Raw genomic sequence first — 19,150 nt, 5'->3', positions numbered from 1 at the left:
TCACTATGCTATGTATTTCTTCTTTGCATCATTTCCAATACTGAAGACATAAGTTGTGTAGAGACCATTAGAGAATTCTAATTCATTTTATGCATTTGTTTGCAAATTTAACTCCCCAAGTGCATTGTCACAACATTGACTTTGAGTATAAGCATTGTGCATGTACATAAAAAGGTTGGAACTTCCTCAGTAAATGAAAGGATGTACTTTTTGTACATCTGCATTTGTGAAAGATAAAAGTTTTCAAGATATTGGCTCTTTAAGTGACTGTATATGTGATGGTGACCCATCATGGCTTTTGATCCATCTCGTCAAAAGATTTAAGTTGTTCATCATAGTGTTTCAGATGACCACAGTTGTAAAGCTAGGTGCACACAATTACCAACTATAGTGGTATGAGTTTATACATTTTCTTTTTGACCTATTTCTTTCTGAATATGGTACATTGCTTGTAACTGCTACACCTTTGTGGCTATCCTTAGTATACTTGAGTATTATTTATGCTTGCAAAAACATGTATGTTATTATTGCCTACTTTATTGTGTAAAGTAGCATATGAAGTGTTCTGTCTTTTTTTGTTTTCAAAAAAAATCTCCTTTTAAAATATAAATAAATATATTTTTTAAATTTTTATTAAAATAATTTTAAAATTATTATTTTTTCCAGAATTATATTTTTGGGATTTTGATCTTTTGAGATTTCAACATTTAGGATTATGGTATTCAGGATTGTGTCTTGCAGGATTATGATTGGCTCCCTAATGTTTTATATATTGCCATTTAGATTTCATATAGAAAACTGATGGGTCAAGTTTTACACAGGATAATGTTTGTAATTAGAACAGCCTTTTATAAGCTCATCATACAAAAAGAAAATGAAATAAATTGACAGTATGGATTTTGTTAAGAAAAGTGTTTTAATTCAATCCCACAGCTTCTTCTAAAATATTGTAAATTATTTTCTCCCTTGTTGCTTAATCCTTTCATTGAGGTAGCCAACAGTATAGAAAATTGTATATATCTGTGAAATAATAAGAAATATATATATATATTTTGGTCAATGTCCCCAGTTTTGGCCGGGCACGGTGGCTCACGCCTGTAATCCTAGCACTCTGGGAGGCCGAGACAGGTGGATCGCTTGAGATCAGGAGTTCAAGACCAGCCTCAGCAAGAGCGAGACCCTGTCTCTACTAAAAATAGAAAGAAATTATCTGGCCAACTAAAAGATATATATAGAAAAAAATTAGCCGGGCATGGTGGCACATGCCTGTAGTCTCAGCTACTGGGGAGGCTGAGGCAGTAGGATCGCTTAAGCCCAGGAGTTTGAGGTTGCTGTGAGCTAGGTTGATGCCACGGCACTCACTCTAGCCCGGGCAACACAGCGAGACTCTGTCTCAAAAAAAAAAAAAAAAAAGTCCCCAGTTTTTTACACAGAGCTCCTAAAACTCTCATAATCTCCTGAGTGATAGGGGTGTAGGATCATCTTTTTTTCCTAATATTTTGTCTTTGACCCCAATTCCTGACACAGAGCTCCTAACTTCCTTGGAATTTCCTAGGTTACAGGAGCATCTTTTGTTATAATGAGACAACTCTTAGTGGGCTCCTGAAATAGGGGCTGGTCATCAAAGAGATTGATCCATAATTATAGGAGCTTGGAAATTTCAGCCCAATTCACTCCATCCTCTGGGAAGGGGAGAGGAGTTGGACATTGAATCAATTATGCTATGTGACGAAGCCTTTATAAAAATCCCTAATGTACAAAGTTTATAGAGCTTTCAGATTGGTGAACACATCCTTGTTCCAGGAAGGTGGCATACCCCAACTCCAGGAGGACAGAATCTCCTGTGCTAGCAACTTTCCTAGACCACCACCGATGTACCTCTTCATCTGGCTGTTTATCTGTATCCTTTATCCTATCTTTTGTAATAAACTGGTAAATGTAAGTATGTTTTTCCCTGAGTTCTGTGAGCCATTCTAGCAAATTATCAATCTTAAGAGGAGTATGTGGGAACCACTGATTTATAGCTGACCTGTTAGACACACAGGCGTCAACCTGAACTTATGATTGGTGTCTGAGGTGGCAGTCTGTGGGATGGTATCCTTAACCTGTGTGGTCTGCACTAACTCCAGACAGTTAGGGTCAGAATCAAGTTAAATTGTACAATACTCAGTTAGTGTCTGCCAAGAATTGGAGGATTGCTTGGTGTGGCAAAACCCCTACACGTCTGGTGGAAGAAGTGTTGAGTGTAGTGCAGTTTGTTTTTTCTTTTAATTTTGGATTGGTAAGCTTTAAAAATATGTTGTCATATTTTTGAACAAAACAACAATTGAAGGCCTTTTTCCTTCTAATAACATTGAAATCTTTGGAGAGATTTTAATCACATTTTTTCATGTACAGTTTATACCTTCAAAGAACTATGCTTATAAAGCATTACACATTTTTACATCTTTCACAAATAAGGATTTAAACAAATTGTTACTCCATAGATCACGTTATATACTTTACTCTCATAAATGGATAAATAAACCCATTTCTTTGCTCCTTAATGATCAGTTCTTCATCAGTATCCTCCACATTTGATAAAGAACACACATTTGGTAGTTCTACTTTTAGCTCTTTGAGGTATCACATATTACTTTCCACAGAGGTTATGCTAGTTTGCAGCCCCACCAGCAATGTATGAGTGCAAAGACGTGGAAACAACACAAGTGCCCATCAATACATGAGTGGATTAATAAAATGTGATAGATGTATACCATGGAGTTCTACTCAGCCACAAAAAACAATGGTGATTCAGCACCTCTTGTATTATCCTGGATAGAGCTGGAACCCATTCTACTAAGTGAAGTATCACAAGAATGGAAAAACAAGCACCACATGTACTCACCATCAAATTGGTATTAATTGATCAACACTTATGTGCACATATAGTAGTAACATTCATTGGGTGTCCAGCAGGTGGGTGGGAGAAAGAGGGGATGGATATATTCACACTTAATGGGTGCAGTAAGCACCATTTGGGGGATGGACATGCTTGAAGCTCTGACTTGGGTAAGGGAAAGGCAATATATGTAACCTAAACATTTGTACCCCCGTAATATGCTGAAATAAAAAAAATAAAAATAAAAAAAGGACATGCATTTGAAGTATATATGACAGTCATTCCTCAAACGTAAGAAATGGTGTTCAATTTTTATGAAAGAAAAAGTTAATGGAGCCGTTCTAAATAAAGTTGACTCTTGAACAACACCAAGGGTTAAGAGTCCCATCCCCCATTTTTATTTTATTTATTTATGTATTTTTGTGTTGTTTTATGTTGTTATGTATCATTCTTTTTATCTCATAATATTACAGAGGGACAAATGTTTTGGTTACATAGATTGCTTTTGTACTGCTTGAAACACAGTTATAAGTGTACCCATCACCCAGATAGTGTGTATTATACCTATTAGGTATGATTTTACTCATCCCCTTCTCCTCTATCCTACCTGCTTATTTCCATTGAGTTTTACTTCCACCTGTCCACATGAGTGCTGCTCAGTTAGTTCCAATTCAATATAGTGAGTACCTGTGGTATTTGCTTTTCTATTCTTGCAATACTTCACTAAGGAGGATGGTCTCCACTTCCATCCAGTTTGTTACAAAAAGAATTAATTCACTTTTTTATGGCTGAGTATAACTCTATGGTATACATATATCACATTTTATTAATCCACTCACAAATTGATGAGCACTTGGGTGGATGCCACATCTTTGCAATTGTGAATTGGGCTGCAATAAACATTTAAGTGCAAGTGTCTTTTTGATAAAATGACTTTTCTTCTTTTGGGTAAACACCCAGTAGTAGGATTTCTGGATCAAATGGTAGGTCTATTTTTAGTTCTTTGAGGAATCTCCATACTATTTTCCATAGAGGTTTTACTAGTTTGCAGTCCTACTAACAACGTAAGTGTTCCTTTCCCTCTGCATCCACACCAGCAAAGATTTTTTTCAACAAAACAGAAGAAATATATTTGATCTTTATTTTAACATTTGAATTTATATGCTGATAAAATTGTTAGTATCTCATTTTTAATCATCAGTGAGTATATTTTCTTTTTTTATTTATTTCAAATAATGTATATAAATGTTACTATTAAAATATGCAGATTATATTTTATCAGCTAATCACTTATTGCATTATATTTATTCAAATTTTATTTTGTTATTTGTGTTATAAAAATAAAGGTTTTAGCAATAGAAACATTTCAGTGAAAACATTTTATAACAAAATAACAACACACTAATATAATACTTTCAATATTTCTCCTCTGAAGTATAAAGCATGAAAGAGCTCCACTATGCAGCAGCAGAATTGGATTCTAGCTAGGAAATCACTAGTCAATTACCTTTGGAAAATTTCTTAACCTCTCCAAAACTGAATTTCTCCATCTAATATGCTATATAGAGTAAGTTCCAGACAAATTTATAAAATTAAAATCAGGATTATTGAAATCCTCCCCAATTCATCATAAGAATTTGCCCAATGGACAATCATCATAAAGCATTTTAAAAGGTTGAGAAGTAAAATTATTGCATTTTGTGGCCATCACTGAATCCAGGTTTAGTATGATCCAAATATTACACAATTTCTAGGCCCACTTTAAGGAAAATCATTCAAATTAGGCATAGAGACTTGGAAACATCCTATGCCAGTAAGAGACTCTGAAGCTTAAACTTTATTATCATCTTACAACATTGAAGGGGAAAAAAAAGAGGTAGATTAGATAAAGATGAATACAATGGGAAAGAGAAAAATGTGGGCCAGGACTCTGTGGTTGAAAGCAGTACTGTGTGTTCGAGGAAATGAAAAATACCTGTGTGGCTGGAGGGGAGGCAGCTTGGAAGAATATGAACATAAAACTAGATAGATGTAAAAAAATGCTTTATAAGTTGGTAAAGGGTATTACAAATATTGAAAACAATTATATGTTTAATATTGCCTAGACATTGAGCAAAGGGAAATGTGGTTTGAAAAGAGGCCAGTAGGGTAGTTATGATTCAGGTAATGCAGGGTTATATAGGCCATTTTAGGGAGTTCTGTCTTTACCTTAAAACAAATGTAAATTTCAGAAAGTTTTAAATTGGCTAAGTAGGGATGAGGATGGGGCAAATGAATGCAAGCACATTTGTATTTCATTAAGATTACTGTGGATGTGTCTAAATATGGATTAGAGAATAGTAAGAAAGGCAGATGCAGCAAAACAGACAGAAATAGTGGTGGCTTAGACTGTGTGGTTCCTGGTAGATACAGGGGACGTGAACTGATTCGAGAAATACGAGGGAAAGTCTTTAGGAAAGTTAAACAGGGCAGTGTCTGTGATGAGACTTGGATTTTCAATTTCCATAACTAGACAAGGGGTAGAATCTAAAAGAAATGCAGACTTGAACAGAACGAAGATAAATTCAGTCTTGTTTATTTAGCAAGAGGTGGTTTTCAGGCATCCAAGAAGTGAGGCCAAATAGATTATTGAGAGGTCTAGATCTGTCCAGACCTATCAGCTGCCACTAGCCACATATGGTTATTCAGATAAAAGTAAAAAGCCAGTGCCTCATTCTCACTAGACACATGTCAAGCATTCTATAGCCACATGTAGCTAGTGGCTACTGTTTTGGTAAGTGCCGATAGAAACTTTCACCTTAGTGGATCACTCTATAAGAATGGACTGGTCTAGGTAAAAATTCAATTTGTGATTTTTTCTGTAGCAAGGTACAAATAAAGGTGTTAGGTGAAGAGTAGTAATAGGTTAGAGCTGTAACTTGCAGAATGCCATCTTTTAATAGCAGGCAAATAATAAATAGAAGACAAATAATTTGGAAGGCCAGGGGAAGTTTGCATTAATTAATTAATTAATTCATTTATTTAGAGACAGAGTCTGGCTCTGTTGCCCTGGCTAGAGTGCAGTAGTAGCGTCATCATAGCTCACAGCAACCTCCAAGCCCCAGGCTCAAGCGATCCTGCTGCCTCAGTCTCCCGAGTAGCTGGGACTGCAAGTATGCACCCCCACACCGAGCTATTTTTTTTCTATTTTTAGTAGAGATGGGGGTCTCACTCTTGCTTAGGCTGGTCTTGAATTCCTGACCTCAAGCAATCCTCCCACCTCGGTCTCCCAGAGGGCTAGGATTATAGGCATGAGCCATTGCGCCTGGCCCGAAAGTTTGCATTATTAAACCAAGGACATAGAAAACTTCAAAATATAGAAAGCAGTGAACAGCTTTGAATGCTGTTGAGAAGCTAAGAAATATGATAGTCAGAATATCTGCTGGGTATAGTAACAGAAGTCTTTGAAAAAATTAGTGAGATTTCTCACTTTCAGAAGAGTGTTATGGTGAAAGGCAGACAGGAATGGTTTGAAGAAATAATGAGGGATCAGAGAATGAGTACAACATTGTGAATAACACTTTGAATACGTGGTTGTGAAAGGAAAGAGAAAAAGTACAACAGCTTCAGCACCATGAGTGGTCAAGTGGAAGATCTTTGTATGAATGTATGTTTGTATGTACACATCTATCTATCCATCTATATATTTTATTTTATAGAAAGAATAAAATGAATTTAACTGGAAGGAGAATTATTTGGTTGAGAGGAAGGGGAGGTAAATATACAAGAGTAAGAAGTAATAATCTATGGTTTGAAATCCTGATGAAAGAGAAGAGATATAATACAAAGCAAAAAATGGAAAGACTATCTTGAGATAGACTAACAAGCTACCAGAGTATTTGTGATTTAAGCAATATTTAAGTCATCTTTGAATTCATTTGTTTTACTTTGTCTTTTTTTATTATGAGGCAATCCAAACATCTATTTTTGCCTGTTGCTTATATTTGCTCTTCCATAATAATTTCAGCTAAATAAGGCAATGAAGTTCAGTTAATCATGCATGACTCTATTTCTCCCACATTGTAGTTACTTACCAAATGTTAACTCCTTAAATTTAATAATTACATGGTCAGATTTTTGTTTTAGGTAATTTCTTCTTCAGTTAAGTAGAGAATATTTCTCTTTTTTTGTATGCATATGTCATATATTTAGTATAATTAAGAGAATATTGTAAGTAATAAGGACTGTTAATGGTATCAAATCATTATATACATGTTAGAGGTATAACAATTAGAAGAATATGCAAATATAAATAAAAAGAACAAAATTAAGTGATACATAGTAAAATCCTAGATATCATATCTATTTCTAACCCAGGGAAAGACTGGAGTCAGGGCAAATAGTAGTACCATAAGCCTACCAAGAGAGTCTATCCTGTGCTCTTATGCAGATGCTATGCGCACTCTCTAATCTCCTCTATTGCCATAATAAGATAGTCGTAATAGCCTTGGAATTTTGATAGGGAAATAACTTTTAGGCTGGTTCTGAACTGAAAATGTCTCCCACATGGCATGAACTCTATCACATATCCCTCAGCTACAAATTTTGAGATTTTTAAAAATAATCACTTAATGCCCACTACCCTTAGTCTTCATTCTCTTTCTTCAAAATTTAACCCAGAAATTCCAAGAACATATTTGTGCCAAAAATATGTTCAGCACAGTTTATAGTCTTTGGTTTTGAATAGTACCTTTATTAAACATGCATATTTAGCAATTGTGTTTGATTTTTCCACTTTTGTATCACAAATGTAAAGAAAAAATAATCCCTTTTTTCTGCTTCTTAGTACAGTCATTTCTAGTGCTTCAGAAAACAGGAAAAAATATAAAAAGATCACCTTATTCTTCCCAAAATAACTGGACATAAGGTGCAACATGAATAAATATACATTGAATGATGCTAAGGTCATCACGGCATAGTGTGTAAGGATGTGTGCCAAAAAGTCAAGCAAGACAGATTTCAAATGCTGGCTCCATCACCAACCATCTAGGTACACTTAGAAAATAACAATAAAAATATTCAGTGGATCTTTTATGCCAGGATGTGTTCTAAACACTTTGGATATGTAAGAAATAAGAGTTAACTTGCTCAAGATGGGCTCCCTGAAGTTTGGTCTCTTGCAAACCTCCATGAAAACCGACCACTGCTGAACTCTTGAGCAGGCTGAGATGGAGGATCAAGACACTGTCCTGGCATGTTGTGTATATGCCATTACAAGGCTTGAAACTCAGCCTCTTGATCATACCAGGGTGCCTCCCCAGATTGGTGTTCCTCTAACCATGGATCCTGACCTGGGACATTTGAGCCAGAGCCAAAGTTCTGCTCATGGGAGTGCTGTTGAATCTCACTTCCCAATCAGGTCTGGGAGGGAAGGATGATTTCTTAATCATGTGGTTTAAATAGCACCACAGCCCAGGACTTGGGTCCCTCTCCTAGTGTCTGGCATCAGGTCCTGATCTATCCCTATCTCAAAATTTAATAGGTGACAGAAGATCCACACTCTTACCACTGATCGAATCTCATACCTACTCCCAATAATTGTTGTTCTACCAGCCTTTATGTGTGTGTTCTCCAACTATATTTTTGAGTTTGTTGGCTTGATATCATATTCTCAGTTTTTATTCTCATTTTCCATAATACTTTTCTATAAGTAAAATCACAACCCAGTATTATAGTTTCCCTCCATGGCTTTACATATACTTCTAGTTCTGTTCAAAATATCCTTTTCCTTTGCTTAGTAAACGCCTATTCTTTGGAACCCAAATCAGGTGTCACTTTCCCCTTTATGTTTTACGTTACTTTCCTGATAGAAATAGATGGAAATAATCACTATACTTGGTATCAGTTTTGTAGCTTCTATATATTCTAGAAAGGTATATAGCAATTATAATTTTAATTATTTATTTGAAAGTTCTATAAGGGCAGACAACATTCATCTTTTTATCCTTATCTCTCAGCAACATGCCTAAAGCAGAGTAGACATTTGATAAACTTGAGGAAACTAAAATATGCTGTAAAAACACCACTCAGAAACTACTGTGACGTGAATAACCAAACTATTTAGATGATAAAGTTCAAAGCTATAATTTGAATGAAAATAATGCCACCATTTGGTTCATCTCAAAGAAAAAGAACTACAAAAATAATCTCTCAGAGTACTGATTGCAAAAACAAAATATATTTGACAACACTCTGAGAGGAATGAAAATTTTACCAGCTCCATTTTCTTAAAATATCACTCATAATTTCAAAATATAATCATAAAATTTGGATTTGAACAACTATCTGATTATCTTTTATGACAGTTAATGGAGCATCTGACTTCTACCAAATGGCCTCCTATGGTGCAATATCTAGCCTACTGGCCCAAAAGTACCTGCTATTCCTGTCACTTGAATATTTTATCTTTGATTTAGATAGTTGTAGAACAAATTAAAACAGTAATTGACTTAAAAATATGATTCCTGTCCTGTCATTTATCTAAAAATCTTCTCCTTGAAGTTGTTGGTTGCAATTCTCTCTTAAGTTACTGGCATTTCTTATAATATATGCCAAATATTCAATTTTCCGTAAAGATTCATCTCATTCTACAACACACTGCATGTTCTTAGGTAATTTAAAATAATTTACAAAGATATTAGATAATTAGTTTTCTCATTTTGCAATGTAGGTATGAGATCTAAGCAAAAAGGATACATGGAAGTTTTCATTTTCTTGTGGGAATGATTATATAAACAGATATTAAATAAAAGGGCTGCAGGTAGAAAAATCCAGAGTTGTAGAACCAATAAAAGGAAGACAGCTGTCCAGTATGTTCCTCTGTGAAGGGCACTTAAACCCAGAGACCATATTCATCAAACAAGATAATTATTCACATTTTCACCCATAGAGACACTGTCCTTAGATTGAAATTAAAATAAGAAAAAGAAAACAAACAAGAGCAAATCTTCCTAGAGAAAACTCATTTCAGCCTGACCAATTTTGCAGTAAGTATATAAATTCACAAATGAATTTTTCAAGCAAATGTCACATGGTATATTTTAGTTAAACCAAATAATGTGATTGACCTTACTACATAAATCACAGATATTACTACACTTCTAAACTATTATCTAAATTTTAAATTTTCCAAAGGAATATGAAGACAGAACAGAACTCTAGAAAAGTCAGAAATATTTTATAAATTTTCTTAAAAATAACATCTCCTCTGCTTTAGCCAGGAGAAGTGGACAAGAAAGCATTTTCATTATTAGAAAATAAATTTCATCCCAACCACACAAAACAGGTAAGCATGTATATTAGCACAAAGCATTGGATTGTTAAATCAGACTCACACAAATCAGAGATTTTACTGTTTCAAGCTTTATTAATAATTTCAAGTAAACAAGATTTTAAAAGGCATAGGTGAAGCAGGATTTTCAGCATGCCTTTCTACCCCCACTGGATGCAACCTCTTATCTAAGATAAAAGTTAAGTTCTCAAGTACAGGAAGTGTGTGGTCTTCTCATTTATACAACCAGGAGTCAATTCAGTCATGAAAAATCTCCATTTTCTATTTGTATGGATATATATAACTTGTGTGACATTTTCTACAGAACCATGCCCCATTAATCCATAGATTTCAGGCTCATATATTGTAAACAATCTTAGATCAAGGACATGTGACATTCATCATGTCTATAGAAGCATATATTCTGTACTGTACACATATAAAGATCTTCTTGCCGGCATATACCATTAGTTTATTTGCCAGAAGGACAGTTATTAGTATGTTTACAAGGAGATAAGATCAGGACCACTTGCCTTCTCTCTACCTCAAGTATGTTCCCACAACCTCAGGAATGGGAGCAAAATGAATTGCACGTTGCATCTTAACACTTTTTGTTCTAGCTTACATTTAACAAATTTGGGTTGAAGTGATATCAGATATTATTATCTTTCCCAGATTACCCACTTTAATTGGACATTGTTCCAACCAAACGCAAGAAACTTGTCAGTAGGAATTTCAGGGACCAATGAGCAGCAGTTAATCACTGCATATTGAAAGTAAACTGCTAACATTTAAGAAACCAGTTGCAAATATTGTAAGATACAAAGTATCTTTACCTTCACAGTGAACTCCTCAAGGGTCTGGTACACAGCAGGGGTATGAAAAATATTTGTCAGATTGATTTTTTTTATATACAGAGATAACCTTGATTTTTGAAATAGAATACTTCAACTTAGAGATTCAATTTAGCTTTCTGACATTTTAATTTAAACCTCTAAACCATTTTTAATCACCCTATTTAAGAATATATAAGCTAAATTTGACAGGTTTTAGTATTACTCAACATTTTTTAGTTCTAATAAAATATAACATTTTATAAGAATATATTCTTATATTACATAATAAAATTATTATAAATAAAATTTATTATGAATAAAATTATATATGTAATAAAAGTAATATAATATTCTTTTTAGGTAGTACATAAAGGTAAATAAAAGTGGCAGGAAAAGTAATGCTGCTTTCAAGTTTTAAAAAGCATTTTACAAAAATGGATAGTGGTAGTAAAATCTACATTATGCAATAAAAAGAAAAATATACCTAACAGGAGTGTTTAATTGACTTCTACTGTCTATTATTAAATAGCATAAGTGTTAACCACAATCAGCCATATTTTAAACTGTTGGCTTTATTTACTTAAAAATAAATGTTATTATTCATATTTATTATTTCTTAAACGAATTGGTGTAAATTTCTTAACCAATATACATTATTCCTTTAATTATTTGGCTGCTGCTTCCTTCGTAAAAGCAAAACAACAAAAATGTTTATTAACCTAAATATCTACTTGGAAAATAAATTTTTAAAAGTTACTTTTTTTCTAAAACTAAGCAGCCTAAGGTGATACCACAAATTAAAATGAGTTTTATGAATTACTAAGATCGGGTGTTTCACTATTAAATCTGAGATAATTTTATAGGAAATATTCCTACTATAACATGAGCCTCTAAGAAATATAAGTAAAAATAAGTAAAGCTATGCATAATGATGATTAATATTGATTTCTACTTTTGTCTTTATTAAATTTATTAAAATGTCTTTTCATTGCAACAGAATTCCTCATGTTGTATGATAATTTAAAAATGAGTAAATTTTTTTGAAAGAATTTACCATGCAAATTTTGGGGAGAAAAATGTCGTAAAGAATTTTTTTACTATTACAGTCAGGTATCACCTAATGACAGGAATATGTTCTGAGAAATGTGTAGTTAGGCAATTCCGTTGTTGCTTGAACATTGTAGAATATACTTAAACAAACTTATATGCAATAGCCTACTATACACCTAGGTTATAGCCCATTGCTCCTAAGCTACAAATGTGTACAGCTTGTTACTGTACTGAATACTGTACGCAATTGTAACAACAGTATTTGTGTATCTAAGCATATCTAAATATGGAAAAAGCACAGTAAAAATATGGTATTATAATCCATTGGACCACAGTCTTATGTGCAGTTCATTGCTTACCAAAACATTGTTATGTGGCACATGACTGTATTTCATATTTGTTCACCTTTTCCTTTGTAGGTAATTTCCAGGCAAACCCAGATGAGACTGTAAAATAGTAGACAGTAGGCTCCCTGTGGTCACTAATTTTGGTGCCAATTTGAGAATCTGTAGTCTCAACATATTGAGCTAACATATTGTTAAACCTTATAAATATTGAGACTTGATTTTGTTTCATTGATTTAAGAGTAACAATTAGAAATTCAAGATTGCTGGAGTTTACCAAAAGAAATTGTTACCTTCTTTATCTTAATATTGACTATTTGTTACTAATATTTTCATTTGCATTTAGATATCTTCTATATATGCTAGTATCAAATTATAAGCTGTTTTATTTCCTTTTTAAATGACCATTCTCTTTTACCTTAGTTGATATGACTAGGCAAGAGTTTTATTTATTAGTCTATATTACTATTTATATGTAATACAGAGGGAATTTTTATTTATATAATATTTATTTGTTTAGTAGTTTTATTTAAACAGCTATATTATACAGTAGTAGTTATTTACATTTAGTATGCTTATATTTAGTAACTTTTAACTTCCAAATATCACATATATGTTCAAAAAGAGACTTGTTATTTATATATTCAGTCATAATTAAACTTGGTACTTATCTTTTAAACATTATTATGGATAAATAAACCATGACATATTAAGGCAATGTAATATTATACTGCATTAAAAAGAAATGAGCTAGCAAGCCATAAAAAGACATGGAGGAATCTTAAATGTATATTACTAAGTGAAGAAGCCAATCTTAAAAGGCTAAATGCCATATTATTTTAACTATACAACATTTGCAATAATAAAAGCAAATACTATAGAGAAAGTAAAAATATCAGGGTTGTCAGGGTTTTGGTGGGAGGGATGAATGAATATGCAGAACACAGAGAAATTTTAAGACAATGAAAATACTCTATAATACTGTAGTGACTATACATATCATTTTGCATTTGTTCAAATCCATAGACTGCACAACAAACAGCAAGAGTGAACTATTATGTAAACTGTGGACTTTAATCAGTGTAGGTTCATGAATTGTAACAAAAGTACAACTCTGGTGGCTCTGATGGGGGATGTTGATAATGGAAGAAGCTATGCATGTGTCGGGGCAGGGGACATACAGAAAATCCCTGTACCTTCCTCTCAATTTTGCTGTCAACCTAAAAGTGCTCTAAAAAAATAAAGTGATAAAAAATTATCATATCATTGTAAATTTTTTCTTTCATTTTACTGAACTGTGCCCAAAATGATTGTAAAATTTATTATAATGATGAATATGTGTATTAGTCAGCGATTTCCAGAAAAACAGAACCAGTAGGAGATATACACACACACACACACAAATATACACAAAATTGAATTATACATAATTCGATTATATATATAATTTCAATTTATGTGTACATATGCACATAATTTATTATGAGGAAATGGCTCACACCATTGTGGAGGTTGAGAAGACCCACACTCTGCTATCTGCAAGATGGAGGCCTAGCAAAACTGATGGCATAATTCAAGCTGAGTCTGAAGGTTAAGTTCCTCTGTGTGGATGTTCCCTGGTCCCCAGGTACCCAGTGTCAAGAATGAGTACTGGTACTGAGTCCAGCCGATGATGGAGTGATCACAAACACAGAGCAATTTTATACAAACAGTTTATCGCGTAAAAGAAAGAATGAAAGTAAAGAAGGAAGCTACATAAAGTGAAAATACATTCTAGAGAGCAGAATAGGTCAGTCTCCAGGAGCGGACAAAGACGAGGAAGTCTGAGCACATGCTGCCTTTTATAACCTCACTAGTTTGTCCCGCCTTTCTCCTGGCAGGATTGGTTGTCATTTCCCACCTTTTGGGGTGATTGACAGGTTGGGGTTATATAACATGTTAGTTATGTAACAGTTTCCCTTTCTGTGCATATGTCTTCCCAAGAATCTTTCATGAATACTCTACCTATGCCATACTAATTGGATGGTAATAAGCCCTAGCTCAGTTAAAGGTCACTAGGAGCTCCTTACTTTGTGTATTCTTACCAGGCAACAGTTCCTAGCCACAGTTTGGTTCCCGCTCTTCACCCTTAGCCACTTCCTTGACTGCAGTTGCCACCTGTTTGCCCTCTTCCAGGCCTAACAGGAAGGCCTGACTGGGGAGCCAATGGCATTAAACCTAGCCCAAGGGCAAGAGAAGTTGATATAAAATGTGTCAGCTCAAACACTGAGACTGAAAAAAAGGGTGAACTCCTCCATCCTCCTATGTTTTATTCTATTCAGGCCCTCCAAGGATTGGATGATGTCCACTCACAATGGGGAGGGCCATCTGCTTACTCACTGTACCAATTCAAATGTTAATCTCATCCAAAAACACCCTTGCAGACATACCTAGAAATAATGTTTAATCTGGGCACCTGTAGCCAGTCGAATTGATGCAATAAAATCAACCGTCACAATGTGTTAACCCATGTTGTATATACAATTTTACATTTTAAACTCTGTTTTGATTTATTAGAAGACCATAGAGACCTTTAAGTTGACTATTACTAAATGGATTAAATTTAAGTTGATCCCTGAGAAATTTTCAGTCTATTATATGGTGTGACATTTTTTGATACAAGGGCCTGATGATACATGCATTCAGTTACATTATAATTTATATTTGAAATGTGCTAGAAGCTCTTTTTAATTTTGAATTTGTTTAACTTTAAAAATATATTATTAAAGGTTCAACAAAGAATTAATCTAAAAGAAAAAAATTACCATCATTTTTAATATACATATATCAAAAAAGACAGTATCTTTTTGGATAGACACCATGATACATGCTAAGTTTATTAAGAATGGTTCTATATATATATATATATACATATATATATTAAGAATAAAAAAGCATCAAGAACAATGGTTATTATATTTTTGAGGACATATTTCTCTGGAATTCCAAAATTTTTAAAGTTCTAATAAATCACTTGAAAATAAAGTAAGGAAGCATATATATATATATTAAACATAGCCATATGACCTCTTAAAATATTTTTAAGGATACTGAAGAGAATCCCTTTTGTTTTTTTTAACATCATTTAGAAACCATGTATATAAAGTATGATATCGGGGTTGGTATACAGGCATGTGGAATAAATGACCACTTACATAATATATTTTTAGATGCCCCCCTAATTTAATAAAATAAAAATAACTCCTAAAATTTAAGAACTAGATATTTGTTTCTTAAATCTAAGGCTTTTACAACAGATGAAAAGGAAATATGCTTTATTCAAATCACATTTGAAGGTTTTTTGTTTTTTCATTGCAAAAGTATGAACAAATTACTGTGGCAGAAACTGGAAAGATAGAAAATTAGAACAAAAGGTTTGCTGGAGAGGGGCTTAATAATTTTACTTAGTTTCTGGTTTTTATGCAATTTTTAACTTGTAAATTCAATAATGTAGAATATGTTTCACCATTTAAAAATTGGCCCTCCAACAGACTGTGAAAGATTAAGTAATATTTGACAGTTCTACCACCTTTTCTCATCACTAAATACCACGATTAACTGGGAATCTAATGTAATTTCAACCCTATTGCTCTTGGTCATACATGTGATTTACTTTAGCCAATGAAATGTGGGTAGAAGAGACAAACTGTTGATACCAAGCTGAACACTTAATAGGCATCACATTACCACTTGTACCAGATGGTTCTGCCATCTACTGTGAGAGCACACATTCTGGGAAGCCACTGGTCTAGGAAAACAAAGAAACATTTGGGGTACCTCTGTTTTCCTCTTTTATTTTCACTGGTAAAGAAAATTAAGGCTGGCCACCATGGGTCATGCCTACAGTCCCAGAACTTTGGGAGGCTGAGGCAGGGGGATCACTTGAGACCAGGAATTAGGACCAATCTGGGCAACATAGTGAAACCCTGTCCCTACAAAAAAATTTTAAAAATTAGCTGGGCATGGTGGTGCATGACTGGGGGCCTAGCTACTCAGGAGGCTAAAGTAGGAGGATAATCTAAACCATGGAATTTGAGGTTACAATGAGCTATAATCACGCCACTGTACTCCAGCCTGGGGTGACAAAGTGAGACTCTGTCCCTAAAAAAAAAAAAAATAGAAAAACAAAAAAATGAAATGAAGATGAAGAAGAAATAAGGAAGATACAGAAAGTAAGAAAAAATATTAAGAAATTCTAGTTTACCAGAAAAAATATATATACGTAAAGAAAAGATGTCAAAGCCTCCCCTAAATCAGACATCCTCAAACTTCTAATGGTGCAGGAAATAGAGTCAGAGAGGTCATTTCTGTGTGCAGTCTTGTCCAAAGCCAAGAATAAAAACCATAATACATTTCTGAGATTTTATTTTAAAGATCAAAAAAATAAAATACAAGCTATTATATTCTAGGAAAAATACCTCTTTTAATATCGTTTTAATTTCTGGTATTATACATTTATTTACTTTTCTTTACATTAATGCTCATTAGTCAGAACAAATCAGTTTTATTAAAGTATTAATAAAAGTAGCTAAGTAAAATCTGTCACCTAAGAATGATATATATTTCATAGAACTTGTAGATTTATTGTTATGTTAATAATAGAATAATATAATATTCACATAGTAGAATAATTTATACTTTTTTTAAAAGAGGTTCTTTTTGAAAACATGTGAATGTAAATGTGAAAATGGATTTTTTTGTATCAGAACAATATATTTGCCTCAGTGTAGAATCTAAATACTACTAATTATATAACTGGTGTTTATATCAGCAAACTAACTTCAAGTTTTCCTTCCTTAACCTCTATGTCTGTAAATAGTAACTTTTAAATTTATAAATTATGCACAAGAATTTGTCAGATCTTTTTCAAATAAGATTCATTTTAAGCTTGTGTTTGACTGAAATAAAGTGAACAATTGAAAAAATTATAGTATTTTTATACCTAGTAAACTAAAGAAATACAGTATTCTGTGCAAGAGGACATGAAGTTTATATGATGAGATTCTATTAAAGTGAGCTCAAAGGTAAAGTTTGACTCTGAGAAAATTTGCCAGGTTTTTATGAAGAAACACATATCTGTGTGATATTTTACAGGCTAAAATCTTTAATAAAATAAAAGATATTGCTGTTTCAAAATATATCCATAGAAAAACTCCAAAGATTTCAGAATTAAAGAGAAATTATTCGGCATTTATAGTTTTCAAAACTGATGTATTTTAGATAGTCATCACATTTAATAGACAAAAAAATCAATGTAAGCATATTCATTTTAAGTCCATAGGTAAATTAAAATTGCCAACAATTTTGAGCATTCACCGTAGCTCAAATTCTATTATCTATGGTAAGAATGGTATAGGATAACATCACTTAAGCATTGTAATTATCCTTTTGAAAGGTTTATAATAATTTTCCAGAGGAAATTAAAGCTTAGATAGGTCATAATTTGCCTAAAATTTTGAAGTTACAAAGTAAAGGCCCTGGAATTTAAACTTAAATCTCTTTAGTTCCAGATTCTTAGCCAATTTACTTTACCATATATTCATATACACTCTACCATTCTTTCATTCTATTCTGATCCTCTACTATGTTACAGGCACAGTTTAGGTGATATAACGGTGAGAAAAGCAGAAAGATCCTTGCCTTCCTAGTGAGTAAGAAAATGCTAAGGAGAAAAAAGAAGTGGAGAAGGAATAGAAGAATTATGGGGTTGGGTTTTTCTAGTTTTTGATGGTTGGATAGTGAAGGTCTCATTGAACAGGACATAGCTGAGTAAAGCCTGAAGATGGTGAGGGAGAGGCCATGTGAATGTCTTGGGGGAGGGCATTCCAGGCAGAGGGAAGAGTGTATGAAAAGGCTTTGAGGCAGGAACATGCCTGACACATTCAAGGAACAGCAAAGTGGACAGTGTGGCTAGAGCAGAGGGAACAAGAGAGGACCAACAGGAGTTGTGTTCAGAGAGATAATAAGGAGTCCATGTGCACATGCCTGTAGTTGGGTAATTTGAAGTTTTACTCAGAATGATTAGGGAGCACTGGAGAGTTTTGAGCAGGGAGACTAAAAATAGTATTAATTTCTAGTGAAATCCACACTAAAAATTAAAGTGAAATGTGGAATGTAAGTTAGAACAAGAATAGAATTAAAGCTGAGGAGACTAGCAAACTCCTTAGCAAACCATATCACACACTTTGTTAAACATTAGAGGCACTTAAGCAAAAGTTACTAATAGCTCTTCCCAGATCATACTGAAATTATTTAAAGAATATGATTTAGGACAAAATAAATTCAGGTAAAGCAGTTAGGAAACTATTGAAATAGCATAGGGATGAGAGAATAGATGTTTGGGTTAGGGAGATGGGCATGAACAAAGCTGGAGAGATTTTAAAAATATTTAGAATATAAACACCCACAGAATATTGTAATGGGTTACATCAAAAAAGAGAGGCAGGTGTTAAGGATTGACTTAACTTCTAGGTTTTTGGTTTGTGAAATAAAAATGACATTCAAAGGAAGGAAGCTGGTATCTTGCTCTGACAATTCTCTGTTATATAAACACGAGAAAAAGCCTATAGATAGAACAAAGACAACAAATATCGTTCTATACATAGTCAGATAATGATGGTTTTAAGACATATAGAAGGAAATTCCAAGTTGCCAGATCTTCAATAATAGAAAAGGTATTGCATAGAGATAA

Source organism: Lemur catta, chromosome 2 (genome assembly GCF_020740605.2).
Source record: "Lemur catta isolate mLemCat1 chromosome 2, mLemCat1.pri, whole genome shotgun sequence".
Lineage (NCBI taxonomy): Eukaryota > Metazoa > Chordata > Mammalia > Primates > Lemuridae > Lemur > Lemur catta.
The sequence above is the reverse complement of the archived record's forward strand: the minus strand, read 5'-3'. Positions refer to the sequence as shown.